Source organism: Bos javanicus, chromosome 7 (genome assembly GCF_032452875.1).
Source record: "Bos javanicus breed banteng chromosome 7, ARS-OSU_banteng_1.0, whole genome shotgun sequence".
NCBI lineage: Eukaryota > Metazoa > Chordata > Mammalia > Artiodactyla > Bovidae > Bos > Bos javanicus.
The window spans coordinates 38,095,851-38,116,893 of record NC_083874.1 but is presented as its reverse complement, the minus strand read 5'-3'; the positions used below and the strand labels follow the sequence as shown (position 1 = coordinate 38,116,893).

The 21,043-nt window shown below is 40.6% G+C and overlaps 1 protein-coding gene across 6 annotated transcripts in view; it reads left to right on the top strand.

Annotated features, from left to right (window-relative positions):
* The first annotated feature begins 1,971 nt into the window (after positions 1 to 1,971).
* UIMC1 (ubiquitin interaction motif containing 1) overlaps positions 1,972 to 21,043 on the top strand; it is a 137,846-nt gene continuing 118,774 nt past the window's right edge. Inside the window, exon 1 of one of the 6 annotated variants that reach the window (XM_061423041.1) lies at positions 1,972 to 2,110. The gene's annotated coding sequence lies outside the window, so the exon portion shown is untranslated. Of the gene's footprint in view, positions 2,305 to 21,043 lie in introns of all 6 variants that reach the window. The other 5 variants (XM_061423038.1, XM_061423042.1, XM_061423043.1 and 2 more) reach the window with 5 other exon arrangements.

Here is a 21,043-nt window from a genome sequence, read left to right as displayed (position 1 = left end):
TTATGTTATTTTTGGCTGCTCTAGGTCTTTGTTGCTTTGCTCTGACTTTCTCTAGTTGCAACAAGTGGGGGCTACTCTTCTTGTCGTATGCAGTCTTCTCATAGATGTGGCTTCTTTTATTGCAGAGCACAGGCTCTAGGTGCATGGGCTTTAGTAGTTGCAGCATGCAGGCTCAATAGTTGTGGCTCCTGGGCTCTAGAGCACAGGCTAAGTAGTTGTGGGCTTAGCTGCTCCCCAGCATGTGAGATCTTCCCCGATCAGGGATCAAAATGTGTCTGCTGCATTGGCAGGTGGATTCTTTACCACTGAGCCACAAGGGAAGCCCGCTCGAGTCTTTTTATAACCTAATTTTGGAAATGACATCCCAGCATTTCTCTCATATTATCTGTTTTTTGAAAGAGAGTCATTAAGTGTAGCCCACACTCAAAGGGAAGGAGGAATTCCATAAGAATGTGATTGCCAGGAGGCAGGATGTTTGGGGGCCATCTTAGAGGCTGCACGCCATAGGCTGGCTCTCTTTAGGCTTGCAAGATGGCTGTTAACAACAATTGATAAACATTTTTCTCTGAAGTAAGATGCTTCAAAAGGGCATTTCTGGCCCTATGCTGAAACCTTTTCTGATCTCCCCATTTCCCAATTCAATTCAATCAACAAGTTTTGGGTGTTTATTTTTGGCCAGGCTCTTTACTACTTGCTAGGGTTATATGGACCATATCTTCAGAAAGTCCACAAGTCATATTGTCATGGTGTGTATATACATATTCATCTCTGCTTGTTCCTCTTACCTTAACCCCAGCTTCAAGACTTTTCTTTAAATACACCTGCTTTCTCCCCAGAAGGCAGGTCATAGTTTCCCAGTCTCTAGTCTGCCACCCTCCTCATTTGGTGGCAAATCAATACATTTCTGGAGAAGGCAATGGCAACCCACTCCAGTACTCTTGCCTGGAAAATCCCATGGGAGGAGCCTGGTAGGCTGCAGTCCATGGGGTCGCTAAGAGTCGGACACAACTGAGCGACTTCACTTTCACTTTTCACTTTCATGCATTGGAGAAGGAAATGGCAACCCACTCCAGTGTTCTTGCCTGGAGAATCCCAGGGACGGGGGAGCCTGTGGGCTGCCATCTATGGGGTCATACAGAGTCGGACACGACTGACGTGACTTAGCAGCAGCAGCAGGAACAATACATTTCTTCTTCCTTTATCCTCAAAACCTTGTCCCCATCACTCTCATTTGGTGTGGTGACAAGGACCAAATTTTCAGTAACATATTTATTGACACATTACTATTCAACAACTCTTACGAGCTGTCAAATGTCCATATATATAGTACTCATTTATGAGTCTTATATGTAATATTTTATTATAGAGCATACCATTTTATTCATTCACATCTTATTGTACATTTCCTTTGTTTATATTTTTCACAAGGAAGCGGGCCTGAACATGAACACATCTTCTGCACACTTGTAGACATGAAATTGCTGGGTCATAAAAATGCAGATTTTAAATTTCACCACAGGTGGCTGTTCTTATTTTATGCTTCTACCTTGCATCTTTAAGAGTCTCCACTTCCCAGAGTCCGTTCTTCTCCTGAAATGGTCAGACTTTAATAACATTTACCATCCGGAGATTGTTTTCATTATCTTATGAACAGATAATTTCAGTGTAACTTAAGTTACACGCAAAAACAGGGCCAGACGACGCTTGATGTGGCAGAGAAGACTTTTAAGGTTCCACGGTAGGGTTTCGCGGACTCTGTTACTACTGCTCTTTGGTTTCCCTCAAAGTACTAGCAAATGGTAAAGCAAACGAACAAACTGCGAGACCACTGGGAGGTGCCCAGTCGACTCTTGGAGATGAAATCTGCCTCCCGTTGATGGCGACCCCCCACCTCACACAGTTGGTATGTTCTGTGGCAGCCTCCCCCGCTCAGTACGGGTTGGTTCCGTCCTTGGACGCCCGCGCATGCGCCCGCCCCGAGAGCCCGTCGCAACCCCGCGGTGTTTCAGGTTCGCGCGCGCTCGCCCGCCTCAGATTCCTGACGTGCTGCGGCCGCTCGCGACCAACAGGACTTGAGAGGAGGGGCTCATCCGCGCGGCGCGGACGGTCGGTGAGTACCAGCCGCTTCGGCACACCTCCAGCCGCCTTCTTCCAGCCTCCTCTTCTCCCTCAGTGGGGGCGCGGCCCACTCTTCTCCCGAGCGGAGCCTCTGACTTGGGGTTAGGACCCTCTCGATGCTGAGGCGGGTCTATTCGGACGCCAAGGTGGGCGCCTGCTGACAGGACGGCCCTTCGGGACGCCAGGGTAGGCCGTTAGGACACCGAGGATGGCCCCTCAGGATACTGGGCGCCTCGGGACGCCGGTGGGGCCTCTGGGGACCCCGGATGGTCTTCCTCCCTCGACTGCCGGGCCCGCTCCCCTCAAACCGAGGGTGCGGCCTTCATCCTCCTCGGGTCCCTTTCGGCCCTTCTGGGTCTCCTGCCACCGGCTCCGGTCCCCGCCCACCCCCGAAGGCGTCTTCCTCACGCTGAGCACCCAGGGAGAGGGCTCCGTCTGTGCCGCCTTCTTTCGTGGGGCCTCACAGCCGGGACCTCTCGGAGTCAGGTCGACTGGGTCCCCCACCCACTTTCTCTTCACACTCCCTATCTCCCCCAGGCTACTGTTTTCTGTTGGTTAGTGGTCTAGGTTATTTTGCCCAGAAATTAAGATTTTCCTTGGGAATCCTGATCGTCGTGTACCACTTCCCCCTGGCACAGAAGTAGTATGTTTCCGTTCTGTAGGATGATAGACAGTGTTTCAAGCCTCGTACACATACACATTTGTTGAACGTTCACGACAGTCTTACGCCATAGGTACTCTTACCGTCTTTAACTTATGTGTTAGATAACTGAGGATCAAAGACACACATGGTGTACGCGGTTGAGCTGGTTTTGAATCCAGCCAGCGTGACTCCAGTGTTCTTGTATATAGTCACTGAATATGAATAAGTGAAAGTCTACTGTCTTTATTTTTTCCTGTCAAAGACAGTGCGTTTTAGTTGAAGTAAAAAATGTCTTTTTGAAATCAGATACATTGTGCTTCAATTATCAGCATTCCCATTTTGAATTTAAGAAATTACCAGATGTTTGATTTTGAGTTTCCTAACGTGTAAAAATCATGATAAAAGTGTCCTAAAATCATGAAACCTAGCACATAGAGTTTTGGGGAGGAATAACCTCTATAATGCATTTGAGGTACCTAAAATAGTATCCAGTTCAGTTCAGTGGCTCAGTCGTGTCCGACTCTTTGCAACCCCATGAATTGCAGCACGCCAGGCCTCCCTGGGACCCAGTAAATAACTGTTACTCATTGTGTTTGGATTCTGTTTTTACACACTTGTCTTAAACTGAGGCTGAGTATAAACTGGGAAATAGAGCATCGGGGTGTGTGTGTGTGTAGGCATATAGAGCATCAGTGTGTGTGTGTAGGTGTGCATTTACTTTTTTTTAAATTGGAGAAACAGTAAAGCTCATGTGATCAGTTGATGAAGAGTTTGGTACCAGATTTCTTGAATAGTAGCTTATTTAGAAGTAAGAGTCAGTCAATCAGAGAGTACTGTTAAGGTCCCAGTGCCTCCAGGCTTTCAGAGCAATTTTGACAGGTTTGGTAGGTAGAATGTCAAGATTTTAAATTTTCTTGTCAGTGATTGTTCTTTGCATAGATCAAGATGATGGATGTGTTGAACAAAAATGACAAATAATATCTTACAAATTGGAGATTTTCAAGGACACTACCAACTGTAATGTAACGAGTCTCATTTTTTGGGTCACCTTTCCTGCCTTTGCATTCTTTTAGAGACGTTTTGTTTCTGTTACGATTGAGAAGAGAGTGTTGGTATCTAGACTCTATTTCTTCTTTGTAGACACTTAGTGATAATTCCTTCTGTAGCCTCTATTCAAGTAATTGAAGATAAGCCATTATTTTAGTGATTTTTTTTTTTTCATTTTGAAAGATGGCAACTTAAATAGGAGTTGAATTATGTTAGATTGCTTGTTTAAATTAGCTGAACAGTGACTTCTTTAGGGACTTCCCTGGTGGCTCAGCGGTAAAGAATCCACCTGCAGTTCAGGAGCCGCAGAAGACACGGGTTCAGTCCCTGGGTGGGGAAGATCCCTTAGAGGAGGAAATGGCAACCCACTCCAGTATTCTTGCCTGGAGAATCCCATGGACAGAAGAGTCTGTCAGGTTATAGTCCATGGGGTTGTAAAGAGTTAGACACAACTGAAGCAACTTAGCACACATGCACATGACCTTTTTTACTCTTAGAATTTCCATGGAAATAGTGTGGCTAAATGTCATGAAGCACTGGAATTTTGGAATCTGGCTGTGGGCTGCCTCTAACTTAATGCTTATTGATCCCTTATTTACTATGATTCTTTGAAAACACACTTTGAGCCTGTAGATGGTTCTGTGCTAAGGAGAACAGTTTTTATTTCTTTACATGTCTTTAAGAAATTAGATGTATTTGATGGTGTAGCACCATTGCTATCAGATTTGAACATATTGGTTTCAATAATTAAATGTACAGGAAAAGATGTGTTTCCTGTACATTTAATTATTGAAACCAATATGTTCAAATCTAACAAGATGTTTTCCTAGGGCACTATGATTCCTCCTGTCTGACCCCATACTTATCCCTACTTCCAAGTCCTGTTCAAGCTGTTCTCTTAGATTCAAGTATCACCTCAAGTCTTACTATTCTCCATATAGCAATAGTTTCCTTTGACCTGTAATTTAGCCTTTTGTGCCCTTATATAGCATTCAATAAGTTAAATATATATAATTTAAACATTTTATTGAATTATATTTTATAATTTAAATATATAGCATAAAGTATGCTAAGTCACTTCATTTGTGTCTGACTCTTTGCGATCCTATGGACTGGAACTCACCAGGCTCCTCTGTCCATGGGATTCTCCAGGTAAGAATACTGGAGTGGGTTGCTATTTCCTCCTCCAGGGGATCTTCCTGACCCAGGGATCGAACTCGTGTCTCTTAAATCTCCTGCATTGGCAGGCGGGTTCTTTACCACTAGTGCCACCAATTCATCTAATATTTATGTGTCATACCTTACATCAGAAATCCAAAGATTAAGTCATGGAATATTGGAGTTAGGATTTAGAGTTGAGAGATAGAAATGCAAGTGCCTGCCTTGTGACTTTGGGTAGGTTAGTGTTTTGAACCTATGTTTCCTCATAATAATTATATTTACTTCTTAGGTTTTTATAAGGATTAAATAAAATAGTCATTCAGTCACATTTATTATTAAAAAAGTATTGTTTGCATATAGTGAAGTGAACCAATCTTAATTGTATAGCTCATATGTACATCCATGTAACTGCCACCCAAATCAAGATATGAAACATTTCTGACACCTCAAAAGGATCCCCTGTGCCCCTTTTCATTTAGTACCCTCCAAAGGTAACTAAATCCAAAGGTAACTAGTATTCTGACTTGGTCACCATAACTTAATTTTTTTAAACAGCTTTATTGAGATATAATTCATATACCATAAAATTTACCCACTAAAAGGTACAATTCAGTGGCTTTTAGTATTTTCACAGTTGTATAACCATCACAACAATCAATTTTAGAACATTTCTTCACCCTAAAGAGAAATTCCACACCCCTAATTCATCAGTACCAATCCCCCTGAGCTGTAAGCAATCACTGATCTACTGTCTGTCTGTTTAGATTTACCGGTATGGGTATTTCATGTAAATGGAATCAGACAGTATGTGGTCCTTCTGACTTCTTTTTACTTATCATAATGTTTTCAAACTTCATCTGTGTTGTTGCATGTATCAGTGCTTCATTTCTTTTTATTGCTAGATAATTTTCCATTGTATGGATCTGATATACATTTTATTTATTCCTTCATCTGTTGATGGATATTTGGGTGGTTTCCATTTTGGGGCTGTCATGAGTAATGCTGCTTTGTGAATATTTACGTACAGGTTTTTGTGTGGACATAAACTGTAATTTCTTTCGGCTGTTTATGTAGGAGTGGAATTGCTGGGTTGCATGGTAATTCTAATTTCAACATTTTGAGGAGCTGCTAGACTGTTTTCCAGAGAGTCTTCTCTGTTTTACATATCTATCAGTAGTGTATGCAGGTTTAATTTCTCCACATCCTGGCCTACACTTGTCACTGTTTATCTTTTTGATTATACACCCATTCTGCTGGGTGTAAAGTGGTATCTCATTGTGATTTTGATTTGCATTTCCCTAATGGCTAATCATGTTGAGCATCTTTTTACCCATTTATTTGCTGTCTGTAAATAATCATTAAAGAAATGTGTACTTAGATTCTGTGACTAATTTTTATTGGGTTATTTGCTGTTTTATTTTTGAGTTATAAGACTATCTATGTATATATATTCTAAGTACAACTCCTTAACATATATGTGATTTGTAAGAATTGTCTCCAGTTCTGTGGACTGTCCCTTTGCTTTCTTGATAGTGTCTTTGAAGCACAGAATTTCTTGATTTTTGGTGTCCAGTTTATCTAGTTTTTCTTTTGTTGCTTGTGCTTTTGATGTCATATATAAGAAACCATTATTGAATTCAAGCTTGTAAAAATTTGTCTGTTTTCTTCTATGAGTTTTATAATTCTGGCTTCTACATTTAAGTATTTGATCTGTTTTGAGTTAATTTTTGTATGGTGTGAGGGTAGGGATCAATTTCATTCTTTTGCATCCGACTGTACAGTTTTTCCAGCACCATATATTAGAAAGATGATTCTTTTCCCTATTGAATGGTCTTGGCACTCTTGTTGAAAATAAGTTGACTGTAAACATGACCATATATTTCCAGACTGTCAGTTCTGTTCCATTGATTTGTGCATTCATTCTTAGCTCCAGTGCCACACTGTCTTGATTACTGTACCTTTGTACTAGATTTTGAAATCAGAATGTGTTAGTCCATCAACTTTTTTTTCCCAAGATAGTTTTGTTTCAATTATTATTTTGAATTTCCGTGCCAATTTTAGGATCAACTTGTCAGTTTTCACCAAAAAAATCAACTAGAATTTTATTAGGGATTGCACTGACTGTGTATGTCAATTTGGGAAGTATTGCCATGTTAGTATTGTCTGAGCTGCTGCTGCTGCTGCTAAGTCACTTCAGTATATGTGCTGCCGAAGTGAGCACTGCTAAGTTGCTTCAGTCGTGCCTGACACTGTGCGACCCCATAGACGGCAGACCACCAGGCTCCCCGTCCCTGGGATTCTCCAGGCAAGAATACTGGAGTGGGTTGCCATTTCCTTCTCCAATGCGCGAAAGTGAAGTCACTCAGTCGTGTCCGACTCCCAGCAACTCCATGGACTGCAGCCTACCAGGCTCCTCCGTCCATGGGATTTTCCAGGCAAGAGTTCTGGAGTGGGTTGCCAGTGCCTCCTCCGATTGTCTGAGCTAGTGGAGGTGATGGAATTCCAGCTCAGCTGTTTCAAATCCTAAAAGGTGATGCTGTTAAAATGCTACACTCCTTATACCAGCAAATTTGGAAAACTAAGCAATGGCCACAGTCCTGGAAAAGTTTTCATTCCAATCCCAAAGAAAGCCATGCCAAAGTATGTTCAAACTGCTGTAGAGTTGTGCTTATTTCACATGCTAGCAAGGTAATGCTCAAAATTCTTCAAGCTAGGCTTTAACAGTACGGGAGCTGAGAACTTCCAGGGATACCCGCTGTATCATAGAGAAAGCAAGAGAATTCCAGAAAAACATCTACTTCTGCTTCGTTGACTATGTTAAAGCCTTTATGTGGATTGCAACAAACTGTGGAAAATTCTTAAAGAGATGGGAATACCAGACTACCTTCCTGCCTCCTGCGAAACCTGTATGCGGGTCAAGAAGCAACAGTTAGAACTGGACATAAAACAACAGACTGGTTCAAAATTTAGAGAGGAGTACATCAAGACTGTGTATTGTCACCCTTTTTATTTAACTTCTATGCAGAGTACACCATGTGAAATGTTGGGCTGGATGAATCACAAGCTGGAATCAAGATTTCTGGGAGAAATATCAATAACCTCAGATATGCAGATACTACTACTCTAATGGCAGAAAGTGGAGAGGAACTAAAGAGCCTTTTGATGAGAGTGAAAGAGGAGAGTGAAAAGCTGGCTTAAAACTCAACATTCAAAAGACTAAGACCATGGTATCTGGTCCCATCACTTCATAGCAATTAGATGGGGAAAAAGTGGAAACAATGACAGATTTTATTTTCTTGGCCTCCCAAAACACTACAGACGGTGACTGCAGCCACAAAATTAAAAGACGCTTGCTCCATAGAAGAAAAGCTGTGGCAAATCTAGACAGTGTATTAAAAAGCAGAGATATCACTTTGCTGACAAAAGTCCGTCTAGTCAAAGCACTGGTTTTTCCAGTAGTCATATATGGATGTGAGAGTTGGACCATAAAGAAGGCTGAACACTGAAGAACTGATGCTTTTGAATTGTGGTGCTGGAGAAGACTCTTGATACCCACAGCAAGGATATCAAACCAGTCAATCCTAAAGGAAATTAATCCTGGTTATTCATTGGAAGGACTGATGCTGAAATTGAAGCTCCAATATTTTTGCTGCCTGATGCAAAGAGCCTACTCTTTGGAAAAGACTTTGATGCTGGGAAAGATTGAGGGCAGGAAGAGAAGAGGGTGACAGGATGAAATGGTTGAGTGGCATCATCGACTCAATGGATGTGAGTTTGAGCAAACTCTGGAAGATAGTAAAGGACAGGAAAGCCTGGCATGTTGCAGTCCATAGATTCTCAAAGAGTTGAGCACAACGACTGAACAACAACATTTGTTTCCTAGGCTGTCTTCACTCTTTTTCTTTCTGTTTGCTGTTGTGATTGGGTGAGTTCCAGTGCCCTGTCGTTAAGTGCAGTGATCCTTTTTTTTTCTTGCTTCATCTGGTCTGCTGTTGAACCTTCATGTTATATTTTCCATTTCAGTCATTGTATTCTTCAGCTCTGTGACTTCTATTTGGTGCTTCCTTTTATTTTCTGCCTCTGTTTTGAGATTCTCACTTTGTCCCTCCATTTTTCTCTTGAGCTTGGTGAATATCTTTATATCCATTCTTTTGTACTTTCATCAGGTTAAATCACTTATCTCTGTTTCATTAAGGTCTTTTTTTGAGGTGTTACCTTGTTCTTTCACCTGAAACATATTTGTCTGTTTTTTCATTTTCCCTGACTCTGTGTTGGTTAGATATGCATTAGTTGGTTATGCATTAGATGAAATAGCCACTGTTTAGTTTTGAAAGAGTGACCCTGTGTAGGGGATGAATCTTATCATTCAACTTTGCCTTAGCTCTTGGTTGTCTCTCAAACCTTTGTGAATGTCCAAGCAGCCTACTTTATTTTCAGTGGCCCCCAGTAGTTTAAGATGTGCCAAGACCTGTCAGTATCCCAAAGTGGAAGAACTCTGCTCCTAGATAAAGGCTGATTGGAAGCCAGACTCTTAGGCAGCTGCCTTTAAATTATGCAGATAGGGACTTCCCTGGTGGTCCAGTGGTTAAGAATCTGACTTCCAATGTAGGGGACATTGATTTGATCCTTGGTCAGGGAACCAAGATCTCATATGCTGCAGGACAACTAAGCCTGTGTACCACAACTACTGAGCCTCTGCATTAAAACAAGAGAAGCCCCTGCTACAACTAGAGAAAAGTCCATGTGTCTCAATGAAGAACCTGCACACCACAACGAAAGATCCTATATGTTGCAATGAAGATCCCATGTGCCATAACTAAGAACTGACACAGCCAAATAAATGTTAAAAAAATATGCAGATAGCTACAGTCCTGTGGGATTCTGAACGTAAGCCTTGTTGACCACTAGAATTTGGCAATCTAGAAGTGTCTTCTGGTGGCAACTGCAAAAATCAAGGCATCAGATGAGGGTACAAGCTCTATTCTGCGAGATACTGACAAGCTGGAACAAATCGGAGGAAGAGTGCAAAGATGTCACCCACTAGCCTTTGTCTCTGAATAATATTTCAGCAGGTGCTTAGATGTGTGTTAAGTTAGATGCCTGCTCGTCAGGCCAGTTCTTTATGATAAGCAAATAAACATTTTTCACAGAAAGTTTGGGTGTTTTTCAGTTGGCTTCTGTGCTGGGCTCTTGGTGGTTTTCTGTGTGTGTGAGCCCTTTGAGAACTGTTTCTCAGTTTACTGTAGCCTTGTGGGTTTCATGAATGCAAGTGCTGTCAGGTTTAAAGTTGGATGTATTGGGGGTCATCTCTCAGGTGCGTCTTAAAAGTTGGGCTGCCAGATACAGGGTTCAAACCCTTCACTCCTCAGGGAGAAGATTGGGATTTTGAGTTCCTTCCTGATTGTGGGTCACTACATGAGGGTGTGGGATTTACTTTGAAGTAAATTTTCTCTTGTTTGTCTCATGTGTAGGATTTGCTCAGCTATGGGGTTATGTGTGTATATGTATAATTTTTTATTTCTTCCCTGCAGGAAATTGTTCTGTATATAGCTGTAGATTTGTGGGAGGAAGCGAGTTCAAGATTCTGCAACATCACCATCTTGAACTGGAATTCCAAATTATCCTTTAATAACACAACCTTGATACTGACATTGGTATAACCCACTGACAGATTTCCCCCATTTTACTTATATTCATTTATGCGTTTCTGTGTATGTGTGTTAACTACTACAATTTTATCATTTATGTGTAAGTTCCTGTATTATCCACAACAATCGAGAAATTAAACAGTTCCAACACCACAGGAACCCCTTTTCTAACCAAACCCATGTCCTTCCTGCCCTCTCCTGTCCCTAACCCTTGACAACAATATGCTTGTTTTCTAAAATTTTGTCATTTCACGCATTTTTATAAATGGAATAATATAGAAAATAAAAAAGATTTATATATTTATTTATTTCATTTTTTGGCTGTGGTAGGGTCTTTGTTGTTGCATGCAGGCTTTCTCTAGTTGTGGTGAGCAGGGGCTACTCTTCATTGTCGTGTGTGGACTTCTCACTGAGGCGGCTTCTCTTATTCTGGAGCACAGGCTCTAGGTGCTCTGGCTTCAGTAGTTGCAGCATATGGGTTCTAGAGGGCTGGCTCAGTAGTTGTGGCACACAGGCTTAGTTGCTGTGCAGCATGTGGGATCTTCCTGGACCAAGAATCCAACTGGTGTCCCTCACATTGCAAGGTGGATTCTTAACTCCTGGACCACAAGGGAAGCCCTGTATAACATTTTTGTTGTTCAGTCAGTAAGTCATGTCTGACTATGACCCCATAAACTGGAGCATGCCAAGCTTCCTTGTCCTCCACTATCTCCTGGAGTTTGCTCAAATTTACATCCATTGAGTTAATGATGCTATCTAACCATCTTATCCTCTGTTACCCCCTTCTCCTTTTGCCTTCAGTCTTTTAGGATGGACTTTTTTTGCTCAACACAATTCCCTTAAGAGTCAACCAAGTTGTTGCATGTATCAGTAGTTCATTCTTTTTCTTTCTTTTTAACTTGTTTGCCTTTTTGGCTGTGCTGGGTCTTAGTTGTTGCATGTGGGATCTTCGATCTTTATTGTGACATGTGAACTCTTAGTTGCAGCATGTAGGATCTATTAAGATGGTGAAAAAGTAATTGTGGTTTCACAACCCAATCAAAAAGTGGGAAAAAGACCTAAGCAGACATATCTCCAAAGACATGCTGCTGCTGCTAAGTCGCTTCAGTTGTGTCCAACTCTGTGCTACCCCATAGACGGCAGCCCACCAGGCTCCTCTGTCCCTGGAATTCTCCAGGCAAGAATACTGGAGTGGGTTGCCGTTTCCTTCTCCCATGCATGCATGCATGCGAAGTCGCTTCAGTCGTGTCCGACTCTGTGCAACCCTGTGGATGGCAGCCCACCAGGCTCCTCTGTCCACAGGATTCTCTAGGCAAGAATACTGGAGTGGGTTGCTATTTCTTTCTCCCTCCAAAGACATACAGATGGCTAATAAACACAGATAAAAGATGCTCTATATCACTCATTATTAGAGAGATGCAAGTCAAAACTACAGTGAGATATCACTTCACACTGGTCAGAATGGCTATCATCAAAAAGTCTACAAACAATAAATTCTGGAGAGGGTGTGGAGAAAAGGGAACTCTCTTGCACTGTTGGTAGGAATGTAAATTGATACAGCCACAAAGAAAGACAGTATGGAGATTCCTTAAAAAACTAGGAATAAAACTAGCGTATGACTCAGTAATCCCACTACTAGGCATATACCCTGAGGAAACCAAAGTTGAAAAAGACACATGTACCCCAATGTTCATTGCCTGCAATAGCTAGGACGTGGAGGCAACCTAGATGTCCACTGATAGATGAATGGATAAAGCAGCTGTGATACATATATACAATGGACTATTAGTGATAAAAAGGATCACATTTGAGTCAGTTCTAATGAGATGGATGAACATAGAGTTTATTATACAGAGTGAGGTAAGTCAGAAAGAGGAAAACAGATATCGTATACTAATACATATAAATGGAATCTAGAAAGATGGTACTGATGAAATTATTTGAAGGAGTGGAGATAAGTCTCCACTCTCCAGCAGTGGAGACAACAGACATAGAGAATAGACTTATGGACATGGAGCAGGGGGGAAGGAAGGAGAGGATGGGTTGTATGGAGAGAGTAACATGGAAACATACATTACCATGTGTAAAATAGATATGGTAGCCAGTAGGAATTTGCTGTATAACTCAGAGAAAAACTGGGGCTCTGTAACAACCTAGAGGGGTGGGATGGGAAGGGAGGTGGCAGGGAGGTCCAAGAGGGAGGGGATATATGTACCTATGACTGATTCATGTTGATGTTTGACAGAAACTAACACAATACTGTGAAATAATTATCCTTCAATTAAAAATAAATAAATTTATATAAAATAGGTGCAGTTTTAGATCGTGAATTTTACGTCATTATAACTAGGCTCAAACACATCTTTATTAATCAAAATAGAAACCATTACCGTCAACACATTTTTACCAATGAGAAATAAGTTTTTTATTCCTTTAGCATAAAAATCCTTGCTTTGGGATTTGATGAACTCTTGGAAAGCATTTTCTGCCTCCTGCTGGTTATGGCGGAGAAGGCAATGGCACCCCACTCCAGTACTCTTGCCTGGAAAATCCCATGGACGGCGGAGCCTGGTAGGCTGCAGTCCATGGGATCACTGGGAGTGGGACACAACTGAGTGACTTAACTTTCACTTTTCACTTTCATGCATTGGAGAAGGAAATGGGAACCCACTCCAGTATTCTTGCCTGGAGAATCCCAGGGACCGGGGAGCCTGGTGGGCTTCCGTCTATGGGGTCACACAGAGTCGGCCACGACTGAAGTTATTTAGCAGTGGCAGCAGCAGCTGGTTATGGAAACATTTTCCCTTCAAAAAGTTGTTGAGAAGCTTAAAGAAGTGATCGTTGGTTGGTGAGAGGTCAGATGAATATGGCAGATGACACAAAATTTCGTAGCCTAATTTGTTCAACTTTTGAAGTGTTGGTTGTGGGAAGTGCGATGAGACGTTGTTGTGGAGAAGAATTGGGCCTATTCTGTTGACCAATGCCATCTGCAAGCCTTGAAGTTTTCGGTGCATCTCATCGATTTGCTGAGCATACTTCTCAGATGTAATGGTTTCACCAGGATTCAGAAAGCTGTAGTGGATTAGACAGGCAGCAGACCACCAGACAGTGACCATGACCTCTTTTTTGGTGCAAGTTTGGCTTTGGGAGGTGCTTTGGAGCTTCTTGATCCAGGCACTGAGCTGGTCGTTGCATAAAATCCACTTTTCGTCGCAATCTGATCGAGAAATGATTCATTGTTGTTGCACAGGATAAGAGAAGACAACACTTTAAAATGATAATATTTTTGATGTGTGGTCAATTCACAAGACACCCACTTATCGAGCTTTTTCACCTTTCCAATTTGTGAGGTTGAATTGTTTAGCAGTTTACTGTGGAATTATAAGAGGATCAACTTTGATGATCCTCTTAACTGGTCGTTGTCAACTTCTGAGGGCCAGCCACCGTGCTCCTTATCCTCAAGGCTCTTATTTCCTTTGCAAGACTTCTTGAACCACCACTGCACTGTATGTTTGTTAGCATTTCCTGGGCCAAAAGTGTTGTTGATGTTGTGAGTTGTCTTCACTGCTTTATGACCCATTTTGAACTCGAATAAGAAAGTTGCTTAAATTTACTTTTTGTCTAACATCATTTCAACAGTCTAAAATAAACAGCAGGTAATAATGTCATTAGCAAAAAAACTAAAGTGAAAAATGTGCATTAAAATGATGTTTTACATAACTACATTTATTTAAAAATGTATTCCAATATCAAACAGCAAATTCAGCAATGCAGAACTGCAATTACATTTGCACCAACCTAGTAGTTCCCATTGGAAGCATGGAGTCTTAGCTTCCATGGACCACCAGCGAAGTTATTCATTTTTCTTTTTCATTGCTGAATATGTTCCATAGTATATATATACTAGTTTGTTTAGCCACTCACCTACTGAAGGACTTTGAACTGTTTCCTCGATTTGCTATTACAAATAAAGCTGCTGTGGACATTTGTGTACAAGGTTTTCATGTGAATATAAAATTTTGTTTCTCTGGGATAAATACCCAGGAGTACAGTTATTGGGTTATGTGATAGTTAAGAAACTGCAGAACTCTTTTCAGAGTTGTACCATTTTACATTCCCACCAGCTTTGTATGAGTGATCCAGTTTCCCTGAATATTTGCCTGACTTTGGTGGTGTGACTTTTTAAATTTTATTCATTTTGATGGGTGTGTATTCAATAGTATTATCTCGTGGTTTTAATGGATTCATTTTGAGTTGATTTTGTATAAAGTGTTAGCTTGAGGTTTTCTTTTTTCTTTTTGCCAATGGATTTCTACTTGCTGTAACACCATTTATTGAAAAGACTTTCCCTACTAAATTAGGTTTGAGTATGTTGTGATGGTTTCTGAGTTCTTTTTTCTTCATTGATACATGTCTATTATTCTACCAATTCCACACTATTTTGATTACTGTATTCATATAATAACCCTTAATATGGAATAGTGTGATTCCTCTCACTTTATTCCTTTTTGTCAGGATTGTTTAAGTCTTTCTAGGGCCTGTGCTTTTCCATGTAAATTTTAGAATAAACTTGTCTAAGTCTACAAAAAGATACTGCAGGGATTTTTATAGGAATTATGTTAAATCTAAGATGAATTGGGGCTTAGATGGTGAAGAATCTGCCTGCAGTGTGGGAGACCCGGGTTCGATCCTTGGGTTGGGAAGATCCCCTGGAGAAGGGAATGGCTACCCACTCCAGTATTCTTGCCTGGAGAATTCCACGGACAGAGGAGCCTGGTGGGCTGTAGTCCATGGGATTGCAAAGACTTGGACATGGCTGAGAGACTGCACTAAGATGAATTTGGGATGAATTGACAGCATTATTATGTTGAGTCTTACAATCAATGAGCATGTATGTTCCACTGATTTAGATCTTGATTGGTTTCATTAATTACAAAGAGAAGTTCAGTTCAGTTTAGTCGCTCAGTTGTGTCTGACTCTTTGCAACCCCATGGACTGCAGCACACCAGGCCTCCCTGTCCATCACCAACTCTCGGAGTTAACTCAAACTCAGGTCCATTGAGTTGGTGATGCCATCCAGTCATCTCAAATATTTAGGCATAAATCTAACAAAATATGTACAGGACTTACAAGCTGAAAACTATAAAACACAGCTAGTTTTTTTTTTTTTTAATATTTAAAAATTTTAAGACTAGAAAGTTTGGATAAAGAGAAAAGTATAATTTCACCACTAAATTGTTCTAAATTTTGTATAAGTGATTTATTTAATAAGTATTTGATGATCATCTATTATTTACAGAGAATGTGCTAAGTCCTAGAGCTAGACCTATCCTTGTCTGTCTGAAACCTACAAATCTATTGGAAAAGACAGGTATTGCCTTAAAAAATCGCAAACATAAATATATAGTTACAGCTGTGATTACTTTGAGGGAAAGCTAATGCGTTGAGCATATGTGGTAAGAGATTTGATCAAGTTTGGCGGTCAAGGAAGACTTCTCTGAGATCATAGTTCAGCTGAGATCTCAAGGCTGAGAAGGAGTAAACTGGGTGAACCTAGTGTTGGAGGGAATCTTTCATGCAGAAGAAGTGTGTGGGAAGGCTTTGTGGCAGAAAAGTAGTATGGATGTAGCTTAAGAACTGAGGGAGTGGTTAGAGCAAGAGAAATCTGGCAGGAGGTCAGATAATACAGGGAATACCATGTAGACCATATTAAGAGAAAAATGTCTTAAATATGAAACAGTGAGATAATGAAGTTTTAAATAGTGGAATATTTTTTATTTTGTTTGTTTTGGCCTTGCCATGTGGATTGTGGGACCTTATTTCCCTGTCCAGGGATTGAACCTTCCCCTTCAGCAGTGAAAGTGTGGAGTCCTAACCCTGCTAGACTGCCAAGGAATTCCTAAATTGTGGAATAATTTAGTATTTGCAATTTTAAAAGGTGAAAGCTTCAGTGTGTAGAGCAAATTGGACAGGGGGTGGAGCAAGAGTGAAAGTAAGGGACCTAGTTAAGATATTGTCCACATGCAAGTTGCTGGTACTTTGGAACTAGGGTTGTAGTGAAAATGGACCATGAACTTCCAGATTTTCAAGTTGGATTTAGAAAAGGCAGAGGAACCAGAGATCAAATTGCCAACATCCATTGGCTCATTGAAAAAGTAAGAGAGTTCCAAAAAAACATCTACTTCTGCTTTATTGACTACACCAAAGCCTTTGACTGTGTGGATCACAACATACTATGGAAAATCCTTAAAGAGATGAGAATACCAGACCACCTTCCCTGCCTCCAGAGAAATTTGTATTCAGGTCAAGAAGCAACAGTTAGAACTGGACGTGGAACAACAGACTGGTTCCAAATTGGGAAAGGAGTATGTATATGTTATGTATGTATGTATATTGAGTTATGTATGTTATGTATATTGAGTATGTATATTGGGAAAGACTGTATATTGTTACCCTGCTTAATTAACTTACATGCAGAGTACTTAATGCAAAATGCTGGGCTGGATGAAGCACAAGCTAGAATCAAGATTGCTGGGAGAAATATCAATAACCTCAGATATGCAGGTGACACCACCCTTATGGCAGAAAGCGAAGAAGAACTAAAGAACCTCTTGATGAAAGTGAAAGAGGAGAGTGAAAAAGTTGGCTTTAAGCTCAACATTCAAAAAACTAAGACCATGGTATCCGGTTCCATCACTTCATGGCAAATAGAAACAATGAGAGACTGTACTTTTTGGTCTCCAAAATCACTGCAGATGGTAATTACAGCCATGAAATTAAAAGATGCTTTTTTCTCAGAAGAAAAGTTATGACAAACCTAGACAGCATATTAAAAAGCAGAGACATTACTTTGCCCATAAAGGTCCGCTTAGTCAAAGCTATGGTTTTTCCAGGAGTCATATATGGATGTGAGAGTTGGACTATAAAGAAAGCTGAGCACCGAAGAATGATACTTTTGAACTGTGGTGTTGGAGAAGACTCTTGAGAGTCCCTTAGACTGCAAGGAGATCCAACCAGTCCATCCTAAAGGAGATCAGTCCTGAATATTCATTGGAAGGACTGATGCTGAAGCTGAAGCTCCTGTACTTTGGCCACCTGATGTGAAGAGCTGACTCATTGGAAAAGACCCCGATGCTGGGAAAGATTAAAGGTGGGAGGATGAGACGACAGAAGATGAGATGGTTGGATGGCATCACTGACTTGTGGACATGAATTTGAGCAAGCTCCAGGAGTTGGTGATGAACAGGGAAGCCTGGTGTGCTGCAGTCCATGGGGTCGCAAAGAGTCAGACACAACTGAGTGACTGAATTGGAAATGGACAGACATGGATAAGTTAAAGAGAAATATAGGAGATGAAATCAGTAAGGCATGAGGATTAATTGAATGTGAAAAATGAGTGAAAGAGAATCAAAGATGATGTCTTAGTTCTGCATGGGATGGAACCTGAGTACTGGCTTTCAAGCTTGCCCCAGCGTTTACTGTCCTCAGGGGCTCTCAGATTCTGCTGTGTATGCACAGCGTCCTGCTGCCAGGTTTATGGAGGACACTTGGGTCTGCTGTGGTGTTTGCGTGTATGTACACAACCAGTCCATTCTGAAGGAGATCAGCCCTGGGATTTCTTTGGAGGGAATGATGCTGAAGCTGAAACTCCAGTAGTTTGGCCACCTCATGCGAAGAGTTGACTCATTGGAAAAGACTCTGATGCTGGGAGGGGTTGGGGGCAGGAGGAGAAGGGGACGACAGAGGATGAGATGGCTGGATGGCATCACCGACTTGATGGACATGAGTCTGAGTGAACTCTGGGCGTTGGTGATGGACAGGGAGGCCTGGCGTGCTGCAATTCATGGGTTGCAAAGAGTCGGACACGACTGAGCGACTGAACTGAACTGAACTGAACACAACCTTTCATCAGTCTGGGATATTTGGAGACTTTATGAATCCTCTTATGGCTGTCTGTCTTCTTGGAATTTCCTGATAAATCTTCGATTCATTCTCTGGTTTGTTGCTTGCCTCATATAGGACCCAACCACAGGGTATTAGCCACTAAGATAGACTAAAAATGTTCCTACCTAGTGAGTCCCCACCAGCTGTGAAAGTGAAATTGTTGATATTCATGTCCTTCCTTTCCTTGGTTGGTGAATCTAAGGGCGGGGGATATATGGGACATATCAAGCTCTTGGTATGAAGTGCAGAGATTCATGGTGTTCTTACTGAAAGTTAAGTAGTTTTCATGAATAAATATTTTTAATTTTGTTATATTCAGTTAGTTTCCAAGCTGAAATTTGTCAGCTTTTTAAGTTTCTTTTTGAGAAAAGATTTATTAACCTCTTTATTGTCATGACAAGTAGTCATGGGATTTCTTTGGAGGGAATGATGATTGAATTTTGATGATGATGAATCAAGTCTGTGATTGAATTTTGGTCAGAGTATCTACCTGTGTAACCACCTCCTTAATCAAGATACAGCACACTTATTTCAAGAGGTACCTTTATGCCTTTTACCAGCCATTTTTCTCCCTCCCCCATTCTGGCCTGAGGCAGTTACTTGTCTGGGTTTTCTTTTTTTTTTTTTTCACTGTTGATTTATTAGTCTTTTCTAGAATTTCAAACACAGTTATACCTCAAATACTGTGGTTCAGTTCCAGACCACTGCAGTAAATCAAAATAAAGTGAGTCAAGTGATTTTTTTTGTTTCCCAGTGCATATAAAAGTTATGTTTACACTCTACTGTAGTCTGTTAAGCTTGCAGAGTCTAAAAAAATAATTTGTTGTTGTTCAATTGCTTAGTCGTGTCTGACTCTTTGCGACCCCATGGACTGCAGCACACCAGGCTTCTCTGTCCTTCATTATCATCTGGAGTTTGCTCAAGCTCATGTCCATTGGATCCATCACCAATTGGTGATGCCATTCAACCATCTCATCCTCTGTTGTCCCCTTCTCTTTCTGCCCTCAATCTTTCCCAGCATCAGGGTCTTTTCCAGTGAGCTCTTTATATCAGGTGGCCAGAGTATTAGAGCTTCAGCTTCAGTATCAGTCCTTCCAGTGAATATTATGGGTTGACTTCCTTTAGGATTGATTGGTTTGATCTCCTTGCTGTCCAAGGAACTCTCAAGAGTCTTCTCTAGCACCACAGTTCAAAAGCATCAATTCTTTGGCTCTTAGCCTTCTTTATGGTCCAACTCTCACATCCATATAATGTATATATTTAATTAACGGGGAACTTTACCCAATACTCTGTAACGGCTTATATGGAAAAGGAATCTTAAGAGTGGATATATGTATAACTGATTAATTTTGCTGTACACTTGAAGCTATTAATAACAAAATTTATAAATTGACTATAATGAAAATGAAAAAGAAAACTTGATAAAAATTGCTGTCATCTGAATCTTCATTGAGTTATAGTAGTAACATAAAAAAATCACTCATCAAAAAAAAGAAAAAGAAAAATGAAAAAAAATCATTGAAAGTGGGTCACCTTGATAAATATAAAGAAAAAGTTTGAAATGTTGCAAGAATTACCAAAATGTGACATAGAGATACAAAGTGAGGAAAATGCTGTTGAGAGTCTTGCTCCACACACGATTGCCACAAACATTCAGTTTGTAAAAAAATGCAGTATCTGCAAAGTGCAAAAAATGAGGTATGCCTGTAAATGGAATCATATAGTATGTACTTATTTGTGTCTTGCTTCCTTTGCTCACCATAATGTTTTATGTAGTTTAATTGGTGAAGTAGTTTTCTATGGTATGGATAGACCACAATTTGTTTATCCATTCCCCTATTGGTGGCTATTTGGGCTGTTTAGAGATTTCGTCTATTATGAATAGGGTTACTATGAACGTGACTATTTCTTTTGGGTAAATACTTGAAATGGCTAGGTCATATAGTAGGTGTATGTTTTACTTTTTAAGAAAGTACCAAACTGTCTTTTCAGAGTGGTTGTACCACTTTATATTCCTAACAGCAATGTATTAGAGTTCTAGCTGCTCCTGTATTCTTATCAATGCCTGATCTTTTTAGTCTTTTAAATTTTAGCCATGCTAGTGGATGTATAGTGGTGTCTCATTTTATTTTTTCCTTATCAATTTTATTGCAAAATGATTTATGTGTAATAAACTGCATCTATTTGAAGCGTATAGTTTGATGAAATTTTCAAGTTGTATACACTTGTGAAACTGCTGCCAAAATCATGATACAGTAGGTTCCCATCACCCTCAAAAGCTTCCTCATGCTCTCTTCTGTCCTTCTCTTCTTACATTCCTGAACCTTAGTAACCAGTGATTTACTTTTTGTCACTATAGGTTAGGTTACATTTTATATAAATGGAATAATACAACCTTTACTCTTTGTGACTGGCTTATTTCTTTGGCTGTGCTGGGTCTTACTTGCTGTGTTTGAACTTAGTTGCAGGATGTGGGACCTAG